The following is a 25,071-nucleotide window of genomic DNA, read 5'->3' on the forward strand; positions in this document are numbered from 1 at the left end:
GCATCATGGTTTGGGCCTGCTTTTCTTCAGCAGGGATAGGGAAGATGGTTAAAATTGATGGGAAGATGGATGGAGCCAAATACAGGACCATTCTTGAAGAAATCCTGTTGGAGTCTGCAAAAGACCTGAGACTGGGACGGAGATTTGTCTTCCAACAAGACAATGATCCCAAACATAAAGCAAAATCTACAATGGAATGGTTCACAAATAAACGTATCCAGGTGTTAGAATGGCCAAGTCACAGTCCAGACCTGAATCCAATCGAGAATCTGTGGAAAGAGCTGAAAACTGCTGTTCACAAACGATCTCAATCCAACCTCACTGAGCTCGAGCTGTTTGCCAAGGAAGAATGGGGAAGAATTTCAGTCTCTCGATGTACAAAACTGATAGAGACATCCCCCTAGTGACTGCAGCTGTAATCGCAGCAAAAGGTGGCGCAACAAAGTATTAAGGTGAAGGGGCTGAATAATATTGCACGCCCCACTTTTCAGTTTTTCAATTTCCACAAAAATTTAAAATAAGCAAAAAATTTCTTTCAGCTTTAGAATTGTGTCCCACTTGTTGTTGATTCTTCAGCAAAAATTTACATTTGGTATCTTTATGTTTGAAGCATGATATATGGGAAAAGGTTGAAAAGCTCCAGGGGGCTGAATACTTTCGCAAGGCACTGTATATGGAGTAGAGGCGCACAATATTCTTTAGGAGAACTTCTGCAGTATAATTTCTGTTTATAATTCACTAGTTGTTAAAGGGACATTGTTGTGCTGTGGGGTTTATGTATATATTATGTAACTTGCCCATTAAAGGGACAGTGTCCCTAGTATAAGGCGCTCAGGTTACACAGATCCATGCATTTAATGTATGGTGATAGTTAAAGGGGCAGTGTCCTGTGTGCACAGGAGATAAGGGAGCTAAGATTAGGTAGGGAGCAGTGGAGGAGGAGGAGTGTATGACACACACTCACTCAAGTCTGGCAGTGTGAGCTGGGATCACTGGAGAGGAGACATCGGGTAAGGCTGCAGCCATCTCTATGATTTCTTATGTGATGTATGTACAGCACAGATTGTGTGTATGATTCATATTGTGTATGTGTCTTTGTGTGCAGGGCTGTGGAGTCGGAGTTGGAGTCGGAATAAAATGGTCCGACTCCTAAAATATATAATACATTGGGTACAGTAGTTAAATGCAGAATGTGCTGAATATTTTTTCATAGGAATTTGGGAAAGTTATGAAATGTCCTATAAATGGCTGTTCTATTCCTGATCTAAGGCTACATTCACACACAGCGTTTTTCCTGCGTTTTTTGAGGATACGTTTTTCAGCTGCAAAAGCAGATCAGCTTTTTAAAAACCGCATCATATTCTTTTCAATAGCAAAAGCAGATTAGAAATCAGCTCTATTTATTTATCCATATCTTATCTGTACCAAAAAGAATGAAAGCCGGGTAGCACACACACTAAAGGCCCCGTCACACTTAGCGATTTACCAGCGATCCCGACACCGATATCAAGGTGTCAGGATCTCTGGTAAGTCGCTATGTGATCGCTGGTGAGCTGTCACACAGACAACTTCACCAGCGATCAGCACAGCGATGCCGAGCGCCCGGCATCGCTGGCCATCGCTGTAAAAAATAGAATCAAAATAAAAAATATAGTTCTTCTCACCTTCCGACGTCCCGTTCAGCCATCCTGCCTCTCTCCACGCTCCGGTCCCAGTGATCCTTTGCACGAATGACCGCGAGATGTCACGGTCTCGAGGGATAACAAAGTCTCGCGGTCATTCATGCAAAGGATCACTGGGATCGGGAGAGAGGCAGGATGGCTGAACAGGACGTCGGAAGGTGAGAATAACTTTATTTTTTTATTATTTTTTACACCTGATCGCTGGTCTCCCGCTGTCACACACAGCGATGCGTGCTGGCCAGCGGGAGACCAGCGACCAAATAAATGTCCAGAGGTTTCTTCCAGCGATCAGCGATACCGGCAGGAGGGCCACTCGCTGATCACTGTCTCACCAGCGAGATCGCTGTTACGTCACAAAACTTGTGACTCAGCAGCGATCTCGCTACCGACATCGCTTATTGTGACGGGGCCTTTACACTCCTATTTTTTTAGCACCAGTCAGGTAGACCTCATAGTTGCCCAAAAGGACACCCAGGACAGGCACTGCTCGTCTTCAGTAACATCAACATCAGTTGATAGTTGGAATAAATAGACTGCATTCACCACATCTTCTTAAGGTGCAGGCTTTATTTTCAAGTGTAGGGGTGTGCAGTATGAGGTTCTGCAGCAGCTGAGGTGTGCAGTATGAGATTCTGCCCCCCCCCAGGTTTGATCCTGGCCATGCCCATAGTGTGAATGTAGCCTGAGGATCTAGGCTTTATCTTAGCCGAGATAAGTCATAGTGTGTGTGTGTGTATATAATATATACACAGTACAGACCAAAAGTTTGGACACACCTCAATCAAAGCATTTTCTTTATTTTCATGACTATGTAAATTGTAGATTCACTCTGAAGGCATCAATACAATGAACTAACACATGTGGAATTATATAATTAAAGTGTGAAACAACTGAAAATATGTCTTATATTCTAGATTCTTCAAAGTAGCCACTTTTTGCTTTGATTACTGCTTTGCACACTCTTGGCATTCTCTTGATGAGCTTCAAGAGGTAGTCACCGGAAATGGTTTTCACTTCACAGGTGTGCTCTGTCAGGTTTATTAAGTGGGATTTGTGCAGCAGGCCTTCATGGTAAAATAGCTGCTAGGAAACCACTGCTAAGGACAGGCCACAAGCAGAAGAGACTTGTTTGGGCCAAAGAACACAAGGAATGGACATTAGACCAGTGGAAATCTGTGCTTTGGTCTGATGGGTCCACATTTGAGATCTTTGGTTCCAACCACCGTGTCTTTGTGCGACGCAGAAAAGGTGAACGGATGGACTCTACATGCCTGGTTCCCACCGTGAAGCATGGAGGAGGAGGTGTGATGGTGTGGGGGGGCTTTGCTGGTGACACTGTTGGGGATTTATTCAAAATTGAATGCATACTGAACCAGCATGGCTACCACAGCATCTTGCAGCGGCATGCTATTCCATCCGGTTTGCGTTTAGTTGGACCAGCATTTATTTTTCAACAGGACAATGACCCCAAACACACCTCCGGGCTGTGTAAGGGCTATTTGACCAAGAAGGAGAGTGATGGGGTGCTACGCCAGATGACCTGGCCTCCACAGTCACCAGACCTGAACCCAATCGAGATGGTTTGGGGTGAGCTGGACTGCAGAGTGAAGGCAAAAGGGCCGACAAGTGCTAAGCATCTCTGGGAACTCCTTCAAGACTGTTGGAAGACCATTTCCGGGGACTACCTCTTGAAGCTCATCAAGAGAATGCCAAGAGTGTGCAAAGCAGTAATCAAAGCTAAAGGTGGCTACTTTGAAGAACCTAGAATATAAGACATATTTTCAGTTGTTTCACACTTTTTTGTTAATTATATAATTCCACATGTGGTAATTCATAGTTTTGATGCCTTCAGAGTGAAGCTACAATTTTCATAGTCATGAAAAGAAAGAAAACTCTTTGAATGAGAAGGTGTGTCCAAACTTTGGTCTGTACTGTATATATGTATACAGTGTTTTACATATTTACAATTTATTACAGTTTTTAGTGTTCTAAAGTTGTATTCCAATAAATATATATTATATTCTATCTAAATATCTTGATTGTTGGATCATAAAAATGATTAAATGTCTGATGTTCACATTGCACTACAATAAATGTTTCACTTAAATATAAGCAATATATGTGGGAGTCGGAGTCGGTGGAAGAGAAATTGAGGAGTTGGAGTCGCAGGTTTGGCTTACCGACTCCACAGCCCTGGACTGTGCATGGCAGATTGTGAGTGTGTGACAGACTGCGAGAGGACATATGTGCCAGATGCATGTTGTAAGCGAGTGTATGATATAGAGTGTGAGTGTGTGTATGATGCAGATAGTGACGGTGTAAGTGTACAATGCACTCACTGTCTGCATTCTGCACATTCCCACAGACAGTGTGTGCATTACACACATTATTGGGTATGATTACTTATACCGGGGGGTCTACTTTTTTTTTTATATTGCCCCACGCCATCTCTCATCAGTGTCCTCCACAATGTCACACCGTGGACAGAGCCTGCATTGAGCAGTGTGGGGCGGTGATCCGCCTCAGTGTGGGGTTACATGTGAACAACTCTCTTTTTTTAGGTTGTTGAAAAACCAGTTTGTGTGTACAGGTCCCAGCGGGATTTCTAGGCATTGGAGACGTGCGGAAAACTGTGCAGCCCCCGAGCTACAGGAAGAAGGTGAGAGGGGAATGGAGTGCGAGCTCTGGGGTCCAGAGCACCTGAACGCGGTGAGGGGTCACAGTACTGTCACATTCTAGAGCTCTGCAGAGCCTTGCACCACTGACCCCCATAGAGCTCTGCAGAGCCTTGCACCACTGACCCCCACAGAGCTCTGCAGAGCCTTGCACCACTGACCCCCACAGAGCTCTGCAGAGCCTTGCACCACTGACCCCCATAGAGCTCTGCAGAGCATTGCACCACTGACCCCCACAGAGCTCTGCAGAGCCTTGCACCACTGACCCCCACAGAGCTCTGCAGAGCCTTGCACCACTGACCCCCACAGAGCTCTGCAGAGCCTTGCACCACTGACCCCCACAGAGCTCTGCAGAGCCTTGCACCACTGACCCCCACAGAGCTCTGCAGAGCCTTGCACCACTGACCCCCACAGAGCTCTGCAGAGCCTTGCACCACTGACCCCCACAGAGCTCTGCAGAGCCTTGCACCACTGACCCCCACAGAGCTCTGCAGAGCCTTGCACCACTGACCCCCACAGAGCTCTGCAGAGCCTTGCACCACTGACCCCCACAGAGCTCTGCAGAGCCTTGCACCACTGACCCCCACAGAGCTCTGCAGAGCCTTGCTCCCTTTAACCGCTCATATCCATAGTAGTGTATTCTGCAGAGTATTGCGCTGCTCTGTAGGGGGATATATGATGTATTGATTGCATTATTCGGGCAGGGACGGTCCCGATCCGCTTGTAGGACCGTGATCTCATGTGCTCAGAGCATTTCATGAACTTGTAAAAAGAAAGACTGCAGCCAACAGCAATGGAGCTGATAACAGAGGACAATAGAGGTGATTGTATAGACATCACAGCAGGGATGGTCTGCAGGGTCACTGTCCACCACCATGCTTTGTGCCTCTGAGTATTTCATCACCTTAGCTAGAACTCAGTTAGCAGTGGCTGATAACAGAGAACAATAGTGTGCATATCACCTATTGTACAAAGAGAAACTTGTGAGGAATTGTGTTCTGTTCCTAAAGGGGGCAATTATGGAGAATAGAGGAGCAATAAATGAAATTATCTCCAAGAGGACAAAGATTATGGGTAGATAAAGCATGGTGGACAATCGCAGCTTATGGGCGTGCAGAGCTGTGTACATGGTCATGGCCAGGTGGGCACACACAATTATGTCTCCCTTGCTTTACTTCTGTAGCAGACCCCCATATGTATGGTTATTAGAGAGCTCTACCAGATGCGTGGGGATTCTTAAAGGCAACCTCTCGTAGTGCGATCTGTGGGCGCCAGGTTATAGGCTGTGAGGTGCTGAGTAGATTGATATATAGAGTTGTAGGAAAAGATTCAGTATAACTTGTAGTTTCTTCATTTAAATCTCTACTCTGTTAGGAGTCCAGTGGGCGGGGCTTTTCAGTGACTATTAGCACCTTTGAATTATGGGGCCACAAGCACCGGGGTCACCGAGTGATAACAGGCAACAACATTTGGGTTATTGAAGCCACACCTGCGATATTAAATTTGATTTTCAGATATGGACAATTCCTTTAAGGGATATTCTTAAAGGGGAATACCACCTTTACAAATGTATAAAAGGGCTGTCTTTGCAATAAGAGGTGCTGCTGGGGATCAGGACATTTCCAGATCCTGACAAGAGCCTGAAAAGTGAGTGAATAGAATCCCCCCATATCCCCCCTCAGCATACATGGGGGACCCCTAATAAAAAGGAATTAGTGACCCCTCTGACATACCCCTGTAGACATATTGTAGATGTTTTGTCATTGCAATGAGATTTCTCTTCTGCTCGTGGATATCCTACGGCTTCTGGAAAGAAGGGCGGCGGAAGGCGGGGGGGGGGGGATAGGGATGAAGAATTGTTTATATAAAGCCCCCATTAACATTCCAGTTCCATCACTGGGAGCCCGTGCAGAGGAAGCTGGCACTGTGCCCGCAGACACGTGGCTAATTATGGGAGATCATTAGGATCCTCTATCCATCTTTGTGGATCTTGGTGCCACCGCCGTCCTCTCATAAACCCTAGGTGATAATGGTGTGTATTTGGTTTTCGGGCGCACCCCGGGGTGTTGATTGACACCCTATTGACGTTCCTCACCATTCTGAGATGTTCCTCTGTGTTCTTTATGTAAATTCACAAATGTTAAATATGTCTGGAACTTGAATTTCAGGTCTAAGGAGATATGGTAATCAGGGGTGGAGGCGCCTGGAGGGGGAGCAATGCCTCATTGGGTTGGGGTCAGTGTATGACTGATGGATTCTGGTTGTCATCGTCTTCATTGCTTTGAGAAACTTTACATTCTTGGCTACAAAATCTATTGGTTTCCCCGGAATGAATTGGTCTTGGTCAAAGTCTTCTTGGATTTTATGGGCAACACAATCAATCTCAGACAAAAAGTTGTGGTTGCCTTGAATGACACCACATACTATGGCAAAGTCCCCAACAATGGAAATATTTAAGTTGTCATGGCCAACACCACCTTAATCCCTTTGCCACCATTGCTCCTAACAGGTATCTTCTCGGTTGTCTTGTTTAATGACTGTGATCTGTGTGTCGGGAGGAACATAAGACTTGGCTTTTTTTCTTGGTTCCTATAGGTGCCGATAAAATCCATTGTCACATTTCCCCATTACCTTGAAAAACACCACCAATCTTCCTGGTTATCATGAGAAACATCATAGCTCTCACTGGTTGATATAGGAAACAACAGTGAACTCACTGGTTTTCATAGGAAACACCAAAGATCTCCCTAGTCGTCATAGGAAAGACCAAAGATCTCATTGGTTGTCATAGGAAACACGAAAGATCTCACCAGTTGATTGTCATAGGAAACACCAAATATCTCACTGGTTGGTTGTCATAGGAAGCATCAAAGATCTCAATGGTTGTCATAGGAAACACCAAAGATCTCACTAGTTGATTGTCATAGGAACATCAAAGATCTCAATGGTTGTCATAGGAAACACCAAAGATCTCACTAGTTGATTGTCATAGGAACATCAAAGATCTCACTGGTTGGCTGTGATAGGAAACACCAAAGATCTCACTGGTTGGTCGTCATAGGAAACACCAAAGATCTCACTGGTTGTCATAGGAAACACCAAAGATCTAATTAGTTGGTTGTCATACGAAACAACAAAGATCTCACTAGTTGATTGTCATAAGGACATCAAAGATCTCACTGGTTGGTTGTCATAGGAAACACCAAAGATCTCACTAGTTGTCATAGGAAACACTAATAATAAATAATTTTTATTTCTATAATAATACATTTTATTTCTATAGCGCTGACATATTTCGCAGCACTTTACATTTCGGAGGGGATTGGTACAGACAATAGACATTACAGCATAACAATAATCACATAGATTATAACAAATACCAAGAGGAATGAGGGCCCTGCTCGCAAGCTTACAGTCTATGAGGAAAGAGGCAGACACGAAAGGTGGGTGGTAACAGTTGCTCTGATTGTATGGACCAGCCATAATGTTAAGTGTGTATCAGTACAGACACAGAGGGCTAATGGATGCATAAAGCATGTGGGAACATGATGCGGGGAACCTGGTTATGGTAAAACTTTTGGCTGTGCCACACAGGGATAGATTAGGTTAATGTGTTGAGGCGATAGGCCAGTCTGAATAAATGCGTTTTCAGGGTAAGCTTAAAATTGTGGGGATTGGGGACTAATCGTATTGACCTGGGAAGTGCATTCCAAAGAATTGGCGCAGCACGTGTAAAGTCTTGGAGACAGGAGTGGGAGGTTCTGATTATTGAGGATGCTAACCTCAGGTCATCAGCAGAACGGAGGGCGCGGGTAGGGTGGTAGACTGAAACAAGGGAGGAGATGTAGGGTGGTGCTGAGCCATGGAGGGCTTTGTGGGTGAGGGTAATAAGTTTATACTGAATTCTGGAGTGGATGGGTAGCCAGTGTAATGACTGGCACAAGGTAGAGGCATCGGTGTAACGATTGGTGAGGAATATGATCCTGGCTGCAGCATTCAAGACAGATAGGAGAGGGGGGAGTTTGGTAAGAGGGAGACCGATTAGAAGAGAGCTACAATAGTCCAGACGAGAATGAATAAGAGAAACAGTAAGATTTTTTGCAGAGTCAAAAGTAAGAAAAAGTCAAATTCTAGAAATGTTTTTGAGGTGCAGATGACAAGAGCGAGCCAGTGATCGGATGTGGGGGACAAAGGAAAGCTCGGAATCAAGTATGACCCCAAGACAGCGGGCATGTTGCTGGGGAGTAATAGTGGAACCACACACGGAAATGGCAATGTCGGGTATAGGTACATTAGCAGCGGGAGGAAACACCAGGAGTTCAGTCTTTGACAGGTTCAGTTTCAGATATAGTGAGGACATGATGTTAGACACAGTGTTAAGACAATCGCCGGTGTTTTCTAGAAAGGCTGGCGTGATGTCAGGAGAAGAAGCGTATAATTGGGTGTCATCAGCATAGAGATGGTACTGGAAACCAAATCTACTGATTGTTTGACCAGTAGGGGCAGTGTACAAGGAGAAGAGGAGGGGGCCTAGGACTGATCCTTGAGGAACCCCAACAGTAAGGGGAAGGTGAGAGGAGGAGGAACCGGCAAAAGATACAGTAAAGGAGCGGTCAGAGAGATAGGAGAACCAGGAGAGAACGGTGTCCTTGAGGCCAATGGAACGGAGCATAGTGAGGAGGAGCTGATGATCTGTAGCGCCCCTGAGACTTCAGTTGCCACAGAGGTACTGCACCTTCTCCTAAGGTGTGGTGCCCCACCATCCAGGTAGGGTGGGAACTCCCTTTCACATTCCAACACCTGTACCCCACACACAGGATAGTTCAGCAGGGACTCATCCATGCTTTATGCTGGAAAGGTCATAGGATGCCTTTTGTGGTCCCTGGCTTCGTAACACGGGAGGTGCTGGGGAGGCGGGTGTAGTTAGATTTAAAAGAGAGGGAAGGTGTAGGATTTCAGGTCAGTCGGTCAGTCTGAAAGAGGGTGAGAGAGAAAGGAAGTCACTCAGACAGGAGTGAGGATCCCTGGAAGAGGGATGGAGGAAGGTGTGCTGCAGCTGCCTCAGTGACCTGAGCCAGCTGGCACGGGAAAGGAACAGAAGGAAGGAGACGTAGACTGGAGACTACAGATTCCATAAGAGAGATAGAACAGATCGGAACAAAGGAGAATAGAAGGACGGTGGGAAGCAGGTTGAGAAAGAGAGAGAACCCTTCCAGTCCAGAGCGCAAAGGCCGGAGCCCGGTCCCCGAGGTTGATTGGATCTTTATGTCCGACAACAGACACCGGAGGAGTAGTGAGCCACTAACGCCTTACTCCCATCATAGACTTGGGACACAACAGCAACTGGATAGTGAGCTGGGATGCAGAGAGGAGTCCCCGAAGCAGGCTACAGCTGTCTGTCATACAAGTAGAGACTAGGAACACCTAGAGAGAGAGGCATTCCAGGGTAACTAAGTATTGGAGTGCTTCGCACCTAAAGGCGCATTGGAGGAGTCGTTCTGTAAGGTACATATTGGCGGAGTGTGGAGGGGAGAATCCTATCCTGCCTGGAAGTTGGCTGGGGCCTGACCTGAAGAACACAGTGCGGAGGCAGGCATTTGTGTGAACTGCAAACAGTGAGCAAAGCTTTGGAACCGCATACTCTGGTGTCCTCCAGTTATTCCAGCACCACTACACCTGGGTACCAGCCTTCATACCATTCTGTGTCTCTCCTCATCCATTGCACCTACACTGCCCTGGGACTACAGCTCCACCTGTGGGGAGCTATACCATCTCTGCTGCCCACACCATCGGTCCCAGTGGATCTGCATGCAGCGTTGGCTCAACATCTCACTTTCCAAACACCACGGGTGGCGTCACGAACTATCCAAATAAACATTACACCATTAACATCACCGCCATTGATATTGGGCGCCCAGGGCCATGGACCGGGTCAACGCTGCTGTGACACACATTCCTCCCTGACACCGGCCCGGTACCAAGTACCCCACTGCCCTGGGTGTGAGGGGCGACCCAGATGCACAGTGTCGAATGCTGCAGAGAGATCCAAGAGAATTAGCTTGGAGTAATGACCATTACATTTAGCTGTTAGTAGATCATTAGAGACTTTAGTGAGGGCAGTTTCAGTTGAGTGTAAGGAGCGGAAGCCGGATTGGAGAGGGTCGAGAAGAGTTATCAGATAGATAGCGGATAAGACAGGAGTGGACCAGGCGATCCAGGAGCTTAGAGATGAAGGGAAGATTAGAGACAGGTCTATAGCTAGCGGCACAGTTTTGGTCGAGGGATGTTTTTTTAAGTAGTGGATGTATGATGGCATGCTTAAATGAGGAGGGAAAGATACCAGAAGAGAGAGAGAGGTTAAATATTTTAGTTAGGTGAGTGGTGACAGCAGGGGAAAGGGACTGGAGGAGATGTGATGGAAATGGGTCACTGATGCAAGTGGTTGGGCGAGAAGATGCAAGGAGCCTGCTTACTTCTTCTTCTGTGACTGGTTCAAAATCAGAGAGTGAGCTAGATGCAGTGGGAGAGGGAGGACAGTGCATGGTATGAGGTGATTGGGAGATAATTTCCTGTCGGATCTGGTCAATTTTTTCCTTTGAAGTAATTGGCCAGATCGTCAGCTCGGAGCTCCGGGGTTGGGGCCTGTACTCTTGGGTTGAGTAGAGAATGAAAAGTGTCAGAGACGTTTCGGGTTATTGGACAGTGAGGTGATGAGGGTGTTGAAATAGGTTTGTTTGGAGAGGTGAAGGGCACTGTTGTATGTTCTAAGCATAAACATTTAATGGATGAAATCTTGGTGTAGATTGGATTTTCTCCACAGACGTTCGGCGCACCTGGAGCACCGCTGCAGGAAACGTGTTTGCAGGGTGTGCCAGGGTTGTCGCCGTCTGTGTTGTGGTGTTCTATTTATAGCGGATGCAAATTCATCCAGGGCACTTTGAAGTGTTTTATTGTAATGCTTCAATGCAGAATCAGGACAGGAGAGGGAGGAGATAGGGGCCAATGAAGACTGCAAGTTCTTCGTAAGTTTCTGGGTGTTAATGGCCTGTATGTTTCTATAAGTATGGACAGTGGGGGTGACCTGAGCAGCCTGGCAGTTCTTTATAGAGAATGAAAGAAGGTTGTGGTCAGAGAGCGGGAGAGGGGAGTTTGCGAAATCATCCACTGTACAAAGCCGAGAGAAGACCAAGTCGAGGGAGTTTCCGTCTTCATGCGTTGGAGAATTAGTAAGCTGCAAAAGGCCAAACGAGGTTAGAGATAAAAGGTGAGTAGCAGATGGGGAGAAGGGAAGAGCAATGGGGATGTTGAAATCTCCCATGATGAGGGTAGGGATGTCACAGGAGAGAAAATGTGGAAGCCAAGTGGCAAAATGATCCAGGAACTGATGGGAGGGGCCGGGAGGACGATATACCACCGCCACTCGCATGGAGAAGGGGGTGTAGAGTCTGACGACATGGACCTCAAAAGAAGGGAAGACTAGTGAGGGTAGTTGAGGGATGACCTGAAAGGTACATTTTGGTGATAGAAGCAGACCAACGCCTCCACCTGCTCTATTGTCTGATTTTGGGGTATGAGAGAAGTGTAGTCCACCATATGAAAGAACAGCAGCAGCAGTAGTGTCTGACTGCTGGATCCAGGTTTCAGTAAGAGCCAGGAGGTTAAGAGAATTAGAAAGGAAAAAGTCATGAGTGAAGGAGAGTTTGTTACACACTGAGCGAGAATTCCAAAGGGCACAATTAAGAGAGACAGATGGTATGCAGAGAATATTAATAAGATTAGAGGGGTTTCTGAGTGTAGCAGTTGGGGGTTTGACTTTCTATAACATGGGGGACCAGGGTTGGGAGCAATGTCTCCTGCGACTAGGAGAAGGAGGATAGAAAGAGTGAGCAGATGGTTAAGTGATTTGTGAGAGCGTCTCTTATGTTGAATGGTAGGACTGACTGGATCTGTGCAATTTAACAATGTGAAAAGAGCGTGAGTGCTATACATAGGAGAGGAAAGGAGCGAGGGGCCGATATGGATGGAGTGTAGAGTTAATGCCAGGGCGGTGGATGTGTGTGAATGCAGCGGCCAGGATATAAATTACACAAATGCATATGGTAAATATTTGTTGTATTCCAAATGTACAGGGAGTAGATGTATATAAATGTCTTACCTGTCTCCTGCCCTGTCTAGCTGCCATGTTATAACTGCCAGTACTTTGATAAACTGTACTTTGATAAAGTGTGTATAATTGCCCCCTGCATAAATGCTTTTCCCAAACTATGAATATATAGGAGGCTAAGGCTTAGATTTTTTTTTTTGCTCTCTCTCTTCTCGTTAATCAATCAAACTAAATTGAGACAGCAGGGCCCAATAAAATGTTGTGGTCAGATAAACAGATGTCCAACACTACATGGATCATAAAGCACTTTGAAAAGTTTCTTGACCTCACAACATAAGGGGACAAGCAGAGTAAGTTGAAATAACTATATACCAGATATAAGCTTGCATAGTTGAAAACACATATAGAGCATTCAGGATTAACTGCTTGCTGACATTGAATTGAGGAGTTGATTCAGAGCAGAGATTGAAAGAGGTGGTTACCAGATGTTAGGAATCTGTGTCCTGTCATACTTATGCAGAGATCCAGATTCTCACATTTGTCTCCAGAGGCTAAGTCCTTTCAGCCAGCTTCTGAGCATGCTCCTGGAATGAGCTCCCATTGGAGTTCAGGAGTCAGGTGCTCAGGTCCTGATTTGATTGGTTATGCTCAGGGCTCTGGAGATTTCTGGCAGGTCCCGTACGCTATAAAAAGTGTGCATGGCCGCTATGTCATGCACTAGTATTTTCATACTGCTGCTGTATGTATGGTGATGGATGCTTGGACTGGTGACTGACTTATTATGAAAACCCTTCCCTCTGGTATTACGACTATGTGAGTGATTGGGCAGCCGCCAGTAGCAGCGCTAGTGCCAGCGCGCTCCAGCTATACGTTCTCAGCAGCTAGCGTCCTGCATCGCGCCAGCGAGATTGCGGTGTCTTCTCTGTGGCTCCGTTCACACCGCGCTGCGGTTGCAGTTTTTCCGCGTCTGCAGTTGCGACGCCTCCTGTCTGATTTCACGGTAGGTCTAGAGGGAGTAGTCCTGCTGCTTAAGACTACTTCTGTGACTATTTATACCGTGACAGTTTCGCTGTTAGTCTGTGTCCCCTAAGAGACTTAGCGCATTACTTTATTCTTTTGTCTGCAGCTCTGTGAGCATAACAGAGCTCGCTTCTGTGCACTTAGGGTGCAGTTAACCCCGTGCACATTACCGTCATAGTGTTCTGCCTCTCTAGCAGCGGTTATATCACCTGCCGCATGATGGACCCCGGGCGGCGAACACGTTTATTTATATTTTTTTTTTAAGCGTGTTCCGCCGCCGTAACACCAGATATAAGCTTGCATAGTTCAAAACACATATAGAGCATTCAAACACTACCCACTAACCTCCCTGGTTGCCATTGGAATGCTCACTTATTTCACTGGATTCCATGAGAAATACCACTGATCTCATTGGTTGCCATGAGCCTTATTGTTAGATGAGATTGTCTTGTCTTGTCAAGTGCTGTATTGTCTTGGTTTCCATAGCTAGGCCCTTTTTTTAGGTTGTCATTGGCTGCGCTGTAGTTCTAGGGGGGAAACTTTGAGATTCTTACAGTAACTTTACCACAATTGTTTGGTTGCCCCAGGCGGCATCAGCGTTCTTCATGACTAATCTTCACATAAAGGATTTTTGCTGCCAAGACCAACCTCTGGGTTCTTAGCGGGAACCTTCTAGGTTACTGTAGGTGCCACATTTTGGCTGCTATGAGCAACAAGCCTTGCCTAGCTAAAAAATTCTCAGTTGTCCTGCTCAACAGCATTGATCTTTGCAGGAAACCTTTTTGGTTGCTATTGAGAACACTTTTGTTCCTCCTGGGAACCTTCTTGGTTGTTGTGGTGAACACCATTGCTCACAGTAGACATCATTGTTGGGCTCTGTGGTCAGCAACATTATTTGTATTGAGAATCTACTTCTACTACAGGGAACACAATTATTCATTGTGGGAATCTGATTAGTTGTTAGAATCAGCACCATTTTTTCCAGAGGAAAGCTTGGTCTCTATAAGTAATGCCACTTTGTAAAGATGGTTATTCATACATAGGAGATAACTGTCCACTAATGTGCTGACTCCTCCTCCCCGTGTCTCCCATACATAGGAGGTAACTGTCCACTAATGTGCTGTCTACCCCGTCCTGTGTCTCCCATACATAGGAGGTAACTGTCCACTAATGTGCTGTCTACCCCGTCCTGTGTCTCCCATACATAGGAGGTAACTGCCCACTAATGTGCTGACTCCTCCTCCCCGTGTCTCCCATATATAGGAGGCAACTGCCTACTAATGTGCTGACTCCTCCTCCCCATGTCTCCCATACATAGGAGGTAACTGTCCACTAATGTGCTGTCTCCCCCACCCCGTGTCTCTCACACATAGGAGGTAACTGTCCACTAATATGCTGTCTCCCCCACCCCGTGTCTCCCATACATAGGAGGTAACTGCCCACTAATGTGCTGTCTCCCCCACCCCGTGTCTCTCATACATAGGAGGTAACTGTCCACTAATGTGCTGTCTCCCCCACCCCGTGTCTCCCATACATAGGAGGTAAATGTCCACTAATGTGCTGTCTCCCCCACCTCAAGTCTCCCATACATAGGAGGTAACTGTCCACTAATGTGCTGTCTCCCATACATAGGAGGTAACTATCCACTAATGTGCTGTCTCCCCCACCCCGTGTCTCTCATACATAGGAGGTAACTGTCCACTAATGTGCTGTCTCCCCCACCCCGTGTCTCCCATACATAGGAGGTAACTGTCCACTAATGTGCTGTCTCCCCCACCCCGTGTCTCCCATACATAGGAGGTAACTGTCCACTAATGTGCTGTCTCCCCCACCTCATGTCTCCCATACATAGGAGGTAACTGTCCACTAATGTGCTGTCTCCCCCACCCCGTGTCTCCCATACATAGGAGGTAACTGTCCACTAATGTGCTGTCTCCCCCACCCCGTGTCTCCCATACATAGGAGGTAACTGTCCACTAATGTGCTGTCTCCCCCACCCCGTGTCTCCCATACATAGGAGGTAACTGTCCACTAATGTGCTGTCTCCCCCACCTCGTGTCTCCCATACATAGGAGGTAACTGTCCACTAATGTGCTGTCTCCCCCACCCCGTGTCTCCCATACATAGGAGGTAACTGTCCACTAATATGCTGTCTCCCCCACCCCGTGTCTCTCATACATAGGAGGTAACTGTCCACTAATGTGCTGTCTCCCCCACCTCATGTCTCCCATACATAGGAGGTAACTGTCCACTAATGTGCTGTCTCCCCCACCCCGTGTCTCCCATACATAGGAGGTAACTGTCCACTAATATGCTGTCTCCCACACCCCGTGTCTCTCATACATAGGATGTAACTGTCCACTAATGTGCTGTCTCCCCCACCTCGTGTCTCCCATACATAGGAGGTAACTGTCCACTAATGTGCTGTCTCCCCCACCCCGTGTCTCCCATACAAAGGAGGTAACTGTCCACTAATATGCTGTCTCCCCCACCCCGTGTCTCTCATACATAGGAGGTAACTGTCCACTAATGTGCTGTCTCCCCCACCTCGTGTCTCCCATACATAGGAGGTAACTGTCCACTAATGTGCTGTCTCCCCCACCCCGTGTCTCCCATACATAGGAGGTAACTGCCCACTAATATGCTGTCTCCCCCACCCCGTGTCTCCCATACATAGGAGGTAACTGTCCACTAATGTGCTGTCTCCCCCACCTCAAGTCTCCCATACATAGGAGGTAACTGTCCACTAATGTGCTGTCTCCCCCACCTCATGTCTCCCATACATAGGAGGTAACTGTCCACTAATGTGCTGTCTCCCCCACCCCGTGTCTCTCATACATAGGAGGTAACTGTCCACTAATGTGCTGTCTCCCCCACCTCATGTCTCCCATACATAGGAGGTAACTGTCCACTAATGTGCTGTCTCCCCCACCCCGTGTCTCCCATACAAAGGAGGTAACTGTCCACTAATATGCTGTCTCCCCCACCCCGTGTCTCCCATACATAGGAGGTAACTGTCCACTAATGTGCTGTCTCCCCCACCTCATGTCTCCCATACATAGGAGGTAACTGTCCACTAATATGCTGTCTCCCCCACCCCGTGTCTCTCATACATAGGAGGTAACTGCCCACTAATGTGCTGTCTCCCCCACCCCATATCTCTCATACATAGGAGGTAACTGTCCACTAATATGCTGTCTCCCCCACCCCGTGTCTCTCATACATAGGAGGTAACTGCCCACTAATGTGCTGTCTCCTCCGCCCCGTGTCTCCCATGCATAAGAGGTAACTGCCCACTAATGTGCTGTCTCCCCCACCCCATATCTCTCATACATAGGACGTAACTGTCCACTAATGTGCTGTCTCCCCCACCCCGTGTCTCTCATACATAGGAGGTAACTGTCCACTAATGTGCTGTCTCCCCCACCTCATGTCTCCCATACATAGGAGGTAACTGTCCACTAATGTGCTGTCTCCCCCACCTCATGTCTCCCATACATAGGAGGTAACTGTCCACTAATGTGCTGTCTCCCCCACCCCGTGTCTCCCATACATAGGAGGTAACTGTCCACTAATGTGCTGTCTCCCCCACCTCATGTCTCCCATACATAGGAGGTAACTGCCCACTAATATGCTGTCTCCCCCACCCCGTGTCTCTCATACATAGGAGGTAACTGTCCACTAATGTGCTGTCTCCCCCACCCCGTGTCTCTCATACATAGGAGGTAACTGTCCACTAATGTGCTGTCTCCCCCACCTCATGTCTCCCATACATAGGAGGTAACTGTCCACTAATGTGCTGTCTCCCCCACCCCGTGTCTCTCATACATAGGAGGTAACTGTCCACTAATATGCTGTCTCCCCCACCCCGTGTCTCTCATACATAGGAGGTAACTGCCCACTAATGTGCTGTCTCCTCCGCCCCGTGTCTCCCATGCATAAGAGGTAACTGTCCACTAATGTGCTGTCTCCCTCACCCCATATCTCTCATACATAGGACGTAACTGTCCACTAATGTGCTGTCTCCCTCACCCCGTGTCTCTCATACATAGGAGGTAACTGCCCACTAATGTGCTGTCTCCCTCACCCCGTGTCTCACATACATAGGAGGTAACTGCCCACTAATGTGCTGTCTCCCCCACCTCATGTCTCTCATACATAGGAGGTAACTGCCCACTAATGTTCTGTCTCCCCACCCCGTGTCTCTCATACATAGGAGGTAACTGCCCACTAATGTTCTGTCTCCCTCACCCCGTGTCTCACATACATAGGAGGTAACTGCCCACTAATGTTCTGTCTCCCCACCCCGTGTCTCCCATACATAGGACGTAACTGTCCACTAATATGCTGTCTCCCCCACCCCGTGTCTCTCATACATAGGAGGTAACTGCCCACTAATGTGCTGTCTCCCCCACCCCATATCTCTCATACATAGGACGTAACTGTCCACTAATGTGCTGTCTCCCCCACCCCGTGTCTCTCATACATAGGAGGTAACTGCCCACTAATGTGCTGTCTCCCTCACCCCGTGTCTCCCATACATAGGAGGTAACTGCCCACTAATGTGCTGTCTCCCCCACCCCATATCTCTCATACATAGGAGGTAACTGCCCACTAATGTGCTGTCTCCCCCGTCCTGTGTCTCCCATACATAGGAGGTAACTGCCCACTAATGTGCTGTCTCCCCCACCCCGTGTCTCTCATACATAGGAGGTAACTGTCCACTAATGTGCTGTCTCCCCCACCCCGTGTCTCTCACACGTAGCAGATAACTGCCCACTAATGTGCTGTCTCCCCCACCCCGTGTCTCTCACACATAGCAGATAACTGCCCACTAATGTGCTGTCTCACCCACCCCGTGTCTCCCATGCATAGCAGATAATTGTCCACTATTCTGCTGTCTCCCATACATAGGAGGTAACTGCCCACTAATGTGCTGTCTCCCCCGCCCCGTGTCTCCCATACATAAGAGGTAACTGCCCACTAATGTGCTGTCTCCCCCACCCCGTGTCTGCCATATATAGGAGGTAACTGCCCACTAATGTGCTGTCTCCCCCACCCTGTGTCTCCCATACATAGGAGGTAACTGCCCACTAATGTGCTGTCTCCCCCACCCCGTGTCTCCCATATATAGGAGGTAACTGCCCACTAATGTGCTGTCTCCCCCGCCCCGTATCTCTCATACATAGGAGGTAACTGCCCACTAATGTGCTGTCTCCCCCACGCCGTGTCTCTCACACATAGGAGGTAACTGCCCACTAATGTTGTCTCCCCCACCCCGTGTCTCTCACACATAGGAGGTAACTGCCCACTAATGTGCTGTCTCCCATACATAGGAGGTAACTGCCCACTAATGTGCTGTCTCCCCCGTCCCGTGTCTCTCATACATAGCAGATAACTGTCCACTAATGTGCTGTCTCCCCCACCCCGTGTCTCCCATACATAGGAGGTAACTGTCCACTAATGTTCTGTCTCCCCACTCCGTGTCTCCCATACATAGGAGGTAACTGTCCACTAATGTTCTGTCTCCCCACCCCGTGTCTCCCATACATAGGAGGTAACTGTCCACTAATGTTCTGTCTCCCCACCCCGTGTCTCCCATACATAGGAGGTAACTGTCCACTAATGTGTTGTCTCCCCCACCCCGTGTCTCTCATACATAGGAGATAACTGCCCACTAATGTGCTGTCTCCCCCACGCCGTGTCTCTCACACATAGGAGGTAACTGCCCACTAATGTGCTGTCTCCCCCCACGCCGTGTCTCTCACACATAGGAGGTAACTGCCCACTAATGTGCTGTCTCCCATACATAGGAGGTAACTGCCCACTAATGTGCTGTCTCCCCCGTCCCGTGTCTCTCATACATAGGAGATAACTGTCCTCTAATGTGCTGTCTCCCCCACCCCGTGTCTCTCATACATAGGAGGTAACTGTCCACTAATGTGTTGTCTCCCCCACCCCGTGTCTCTCATACATAGGAGGTAACTGTCCTCTAATGTGCTGTCTCCCCCACCCCGTGTCTCTCATACATAGGAGATAACTGTCCACTAATGTGCTGTCTCCCCACCCCGTGTCTCTCATACATAGGAGGTAACTGCCCACTAATGTGCTGTCTCCCCCGTCCCGTGTCTCCCATACATAGGAGGTAACTGCCCACTAATGTGCTGTCTCCCCCACCCTGTGTCTCCCATATATAGGAGGTAACTGTCCACTAATGTTCTGTCTCCCCCACCCCGTGTCTCTCATATATAGCAGATAACTGTCCACTAATGTGCTGTCTCCCCCACCCCGTGTCTCTCATATTTAGGAGGTAACTGCCCACTAATGTGCTGTCTCCCCCGTCCCGTGTCTCTCATACATCGGAGATATCTGTCCACTAATGTGCTGTCTCCCCCACCCCGTGTCTCCCATACATAGGAGGTAACTGTCCACTAATGTTCTGTCTCCCCACCCCGTGTCTCCCATACATAGGAGGTAACTGTCCACTAATGTGCTGTCTCCCCCACCCCGTGTCTCCCATACATAGGAGATAACTGTCCACAAATGTGCTGTCTCCCCCACCCCGTGTCTCTCATACATAGGAGGTAACTGCCCACTAATGTGCTGTCTCCCCCACCCCGTGTCTCTCATACATAGGAGGCAACTGCCCACTAATGTGCTGTCTCCCCCACCCCGTGTCTCTCATACATAGGAGGTAACTGCCCACTAATGTGCTTTCTCCCCCACCCCGTGTCTCTCATACATAGGAGGTAACTGCCCACTAATGTGCTGTCTCCCCCACCCCGTGTCTCTCATACATAGGAGGTAACTGCCCACTAATGTGCTGTCTCCCCACCCCGTGTCTCTCACACATAGCAGATAACTGCCCACTAATGTGCTGTCTCCCCCACCCCGTGTCTCCCATACATAGGAGGTAACTGCCCACTAATGTGTTGTCTCCCATACATAGGAGGTAACTGCCCACTAATGTGCTGTCTCCCCCGCCCCGTATCTCTCATACATAGGAGGTAACTGCCCACTAATGTGTTGTCTCCCCCACCCCGTGTCTCCCATACATAGGAGGTAACTGCCCACTAATGTGCTGTCTCCCCCGTCCCGTATCTGTCATACATAGCAAATAACTGCCCACTAATGTGCTGTCTCCCCCGTCCCGTGTCTCTCATACATAGGAGGTAACTGCCCACTAATGTGCTGTCTCCCCCGTCCCGTGTCTCTCATACATAGGAGGTAACTGCCCACTAATGTGCTGTCTCCCCCGTCCCGTGTCTCTCATATATAGGAGGTAACTGCCCACTAATGTGTTGTCTCCCCCGTCCCGTATCTGTCATACATAGGAGATATCTGTCCACTAATGTGCTGTCTCCCCCGTCCCGTGTCTCTCATACATAGGAGGTAACTGCCCACTAATGTGCTGTCTCCCCCGTCCCGTGTCTCTCATATATAGGAGGTAACTGCCCACTAATGTGTTGTCTCCCCCGTCCCGTATCTGTCATACATAGCAGATAACTGCCCACTAATGTGCTGTCTCCCCCACCCCGTGTCTCTCATACATAGGAGATAAATGTCCACTAATGTGCTGTCTCCCCCGTCCCGTGTCTCTCATACATAGGAGGTAACTGCCCACTAATGTGCTGTCTCCCCCGTCCCGTATCTGTCATACATAGGAGATATCTGTCCACTAATGTGCTGTCTCCCCCGTCCCGTATCTGTCATACATAGGAGGCAACTGCCCACTAATGTGTTGTCTCCCCCGTCCCGTGTCTCTCATACATAGGAGATAAATGTCCACTAATGTGCTGTCTCCCCCGTCCCGTATCTGTCATACATGGCAGATAACTGCCCACTAATGTGATGTCTCCCCCACCCCGTGTCTCTCATACATAGGAGGTAACTGCCCACTAATGTGCTGTCTCCCCCACCCCGTGTCTCCCATACATAGGAGGTAACTGCCCACTAATGTGCTGTCTCCCCACCCCGTGTCTCTCACACATAGCAGATAACTGCCCACTAATGTGCTGTCTCCCCCACCCCGTGTCTCCCATACATAGGAGGTAACTGCCCACTAATGTGTTGTCTCCCATACATAGGAGGTAACTGCCCACTAATGTGCTGTCTCCCCCACCCCGTGTCTCCCATACATAGGAGGTAACTGCCCACTAATGTGTTGTCTCCCCCACCCCGTGTCTCCCATACATAGGAGGTAACTGCCCACTAATGTGTTGTCTCCCATACATAGGAGGTAACTGCCCACTAATGTGCTGTCTCCCCCGCCCCATGTCTCCCATACATAAGAGGTAACTGCCCACTAATGTGCTGTCTCCCCCACCCCGTGTCTGCCATATATAGGAGGTAACTGCCCACTAATGTGCTGTCTCCCTCACCCAGTATCTCTCATACATAGGAGGTAACTGCCCACTAATGTGCTGTCTCCCCCGCCCCATGTCTCCCATACATAAGAGGTAACTGCCCACTAATGTGCTGTCTCCCCCACCCCGTGTCTGCCATATATAGGAGGTAACTGCCCACTAATGTGCTGTCTCTCCCGCCCCGTGTCTCCCATACATAGGAGGTAACTGCCCACTAATGTGCTGTCTCCCTCACCCCGTGTCTCCCATACATAGGAGGCAACTTCCCACTAATGTGCTGTCTCCCCCACCCCGTGTCTCTCATACATAGGAGGTAACTGCCCACTAATGTGCTGTCTCCCCCACCCCGTGTCTCCCATACATGGGAGGTAACTGCCCACTAATGTGCTGTCTCCCCACCCCGTGTCTCTCACACATAGCAGATAACTGCCCACTAATGTGCTGTCTCCCCCACCCCGTGTCTCTCACACATAGCAGATAACTGCCCACTAATGTGCTGTCTCCCCCACCCCGTGTCTCCCATACATAGGAGGTAACTGCCCACTAATGTGTTGTCTCCCATACATAGGAGGTAACTGCCCACTAATGTGCTGTCTCCCCCGCCCCGTATCTCTCATACATAGGAGGTAACTGCCCACTAATGTGTTGTCTCCCCCACCCCGTGTCTCCCATACATAGGAGGTAACTGCCCACTAATGTGTTGTCTCCCCCACCCCGTGTCTCCCATACATAGGAGGTAACTGCCCACTAATGTGCTGTCTCCCTCACCCCGTGTCTCCCATACATAGGAGGTAACTGCCCACTAATGTGCTGTCTCCCCCACCCCATATCTCTCATACATAGGAGGTAACTGCCCACTAATGTGCTGTCTCCCCCGCCCCATGTCTCCCATACATAAGAGGTAACTGCCCACTAATGTGCTGTCTCCCCCACCCCGTGTCTGCCATATATAGGAGGTAACTGCCCACTAATGTGCTGTCTCCCTCACCCAGTATCTCTCATACATAGGAGGTAACTGCCCACTAATGTGCTGTCTCCCCCGCCCCATGTCTCCCATACATAAGAGGTAACTGCCCACTAATGTGCTGTCTCCCCCACCCCGTGTCTCCCATACATAGGAGGTAACTGCCCACTAATGTGCTGTCTCCCTCACCCCGTGTCTCCCATACATAGGAGGTAACTGCCCACTAATGTGCTGTCTCCCCCACCCCATATCTCTCATACATAGGAGGTAACTGCCCACTAATGTGCTGTCTCCCCCGTCCCGTGTCTCCCATACATAGGAGGTAACTGCCCACTAATGTGCTGTCTCCCCCACCCCGTGTCTCTCATACATAGGAGGTAACTGCCCACTAATGTGCTGTCTCCCCCACCCCGTGTCTCTCACACGTAGCAGATAACTGCCCACTAATGTGCTGTCTCCCCCACCCCGTGTCTCTCACACATAGCAGATAACTGCCCACTAATGTGCTGTCTCACCCACCCCGTGTCTCCCATACATAGGAGGTAACTGCCCACTAATGTGCTGTCTCCCCCGCCCCGTGTCTCTCATGCATAGCAGATAATTGTCCACTATTCTGCTGTCTCCCATACATAGGAGGTAACTGCCCACTAATGTGCTGTCTCCCCCGCCCCGTGTCTCCCATACATAAGAGGTAACTGCCCACTAATGTGCTGTCTCCCCCACCCCGTGTCTGCCATATATAGGAGGTAACTGCCCACTAATGTGCTGTCTCCCCCACCCCGTGTATCCCATACATAGGAGGTAACTGCCCACTAATGTGCTGTCTCCCCCACCCCGTGTCTCCCATATATAGGAGGTAACTGCCCACTAATGTGCTGTCTCCCCCGTCCCGTTTCTCTCATATATAGGAGGTAACTGCCCACTAATGTTCTGTCTCCCCAGCCCCGTATCTCTCATACATAGCAGATAACTGTCCACTAATGTTCTGTCTCCCCCACCCCGTGTCTCCCATACATAAGAGATTTCTGTCCACTAATGTGCTGTCTCCCCCACCCCGTGTCTCCCATACATAGGAGGTAACTGTCCACTAATGTTCTGTCTCCCCACCCCGTGTCTCCCATACATAGGAGGTAACTGCCCACTAATGTGCTGTCTCCCCCACCCCGTGTCTCCCATATATAGGAGGTAACTGCCCACTAATGTGCTGTCTCCCCCACGCCGTGTCTCTCATACATAGGAGGTAACTGCCCACTAATGTGCTGTCTCCCCCACGCCGTGTCTCTCACACATAGGAGGTAACTGCCCACTAATGTGCTGTCTCCCATACATAGGAGGTAACTGCCCACTAATGTGCTGTCTCCCCGTCCCGTGTCTCTCATACATAGTAGATAACTGTCCACTAATGTGCTGTCTCCCCCACCCCGTGTCTCCCATACATAAGAGATTTCTGTCCACTAATGTGCTGTCTCCCCCACCCCGTGTCTCCCATACATAGGAGGTAACTGTCCACTAATGTTCTGTCTCCCCACCCCGTGTCTCCCATACATAGGAGGTAACTGTCCACTAATGTTCTGTCTCCCCACCCCGTGACTCCCATACATAGGAGGTAACTGTCCACTAATGTTCTGTCTCCCCCACCCCGTGTCTCTCATACATAGGAGGTAACTGTCCACTAATGTTCTGTCTCCCATACATAGGAGGTAACTGCCCACTAATGTTCTGTCTCCCCACCCCGTGTCTCCCATACATAGGAGGTAACTGTCCACTAATGTGCTGTCTCCCCCACCCCGTGTCTCTCATACATAGGAGGTAACTGTCCACTAATGTGTTGTCTCCCCCACCCCGTGTCTCTCATACATAGGAGGTAACTGTCCTCTAATGTGCTGTCTCCCCCACCCCGTGTCTCTCATACATAGGAGATAACTGTCCACTAATGTGCTGTCTCCCCACCCCGTGTCTCTCATACATAGGAGGTAACTGCCCACTAATGTGCTGTCTCCCCCGTCCCGTGTCTCCCATACATAGGAGGTAACTGCCCACTAATGTGCTGTCTCCCCCACCCTGTGTCTCCCATATATAGGAGGTAACTGTCCACTAATGTTCTGTCTCCCCCACCCCGTGTCTCTCATATATAGCAGATAACTGTCCACTAATGTGCTGTCTCCCCCACCCCGTATCTCTCATACATAGCAGATAACTGTCCACTAATGTGCTGTCTCCCCCACCCCGTGTCTCTCATATTTAGGAGGTAACTGCCCAC

The 25,071-nt window shown here is 48.9% G+C and overlaps 1 protein-coding gene across 4 annotated transcripts in view; it reads left to right on the forward strand.

The window, feature by feature from the left end:
- Nucleotides 1-394: 394 nt before the first annotated feature.
- The window catches only part of CUNH17orf114 (chromosome unknown C17orf114 homolog), a 64,749-nt gene continuing 40,072 nt past the window's right edge, over nt 395-25,071 (forward strand). Inside the window, exons 1-2 of one of the 4 annotated variants that reach the window (XM_073547101.1) lie at nt 859-1,010; nt 4,244-4,341. The gene's annotated coding sequence lies outside the window, so the exon portion shown is untranslated. Of the gene's footprint in view, nt 453-858; nt 1,011-4,243; nt 4,342-25,071 lie in introns of those variants that run through there. The other 3 variants (XM_073547103.1, XM_073547105.1, XM_073547104.1) reach the window with 3 other exon arrangements.

Source organism: Dendrobates tinctorius, unplaced genomic scaffold (assembly GCF_039654945.1).
Source record: "Dendrobates tinctorius isolate UK_male_01 unplaced genomic scaffold, ASM3965494v1 ptg000151l, whole genome shotgun sequence".
Lineage (NCBI taxonomy): Eukaryota > Metazoa > Chordata > Amphibia > Anura > Dendrobatidae > Dendrobates > Dendrobates tinctorius.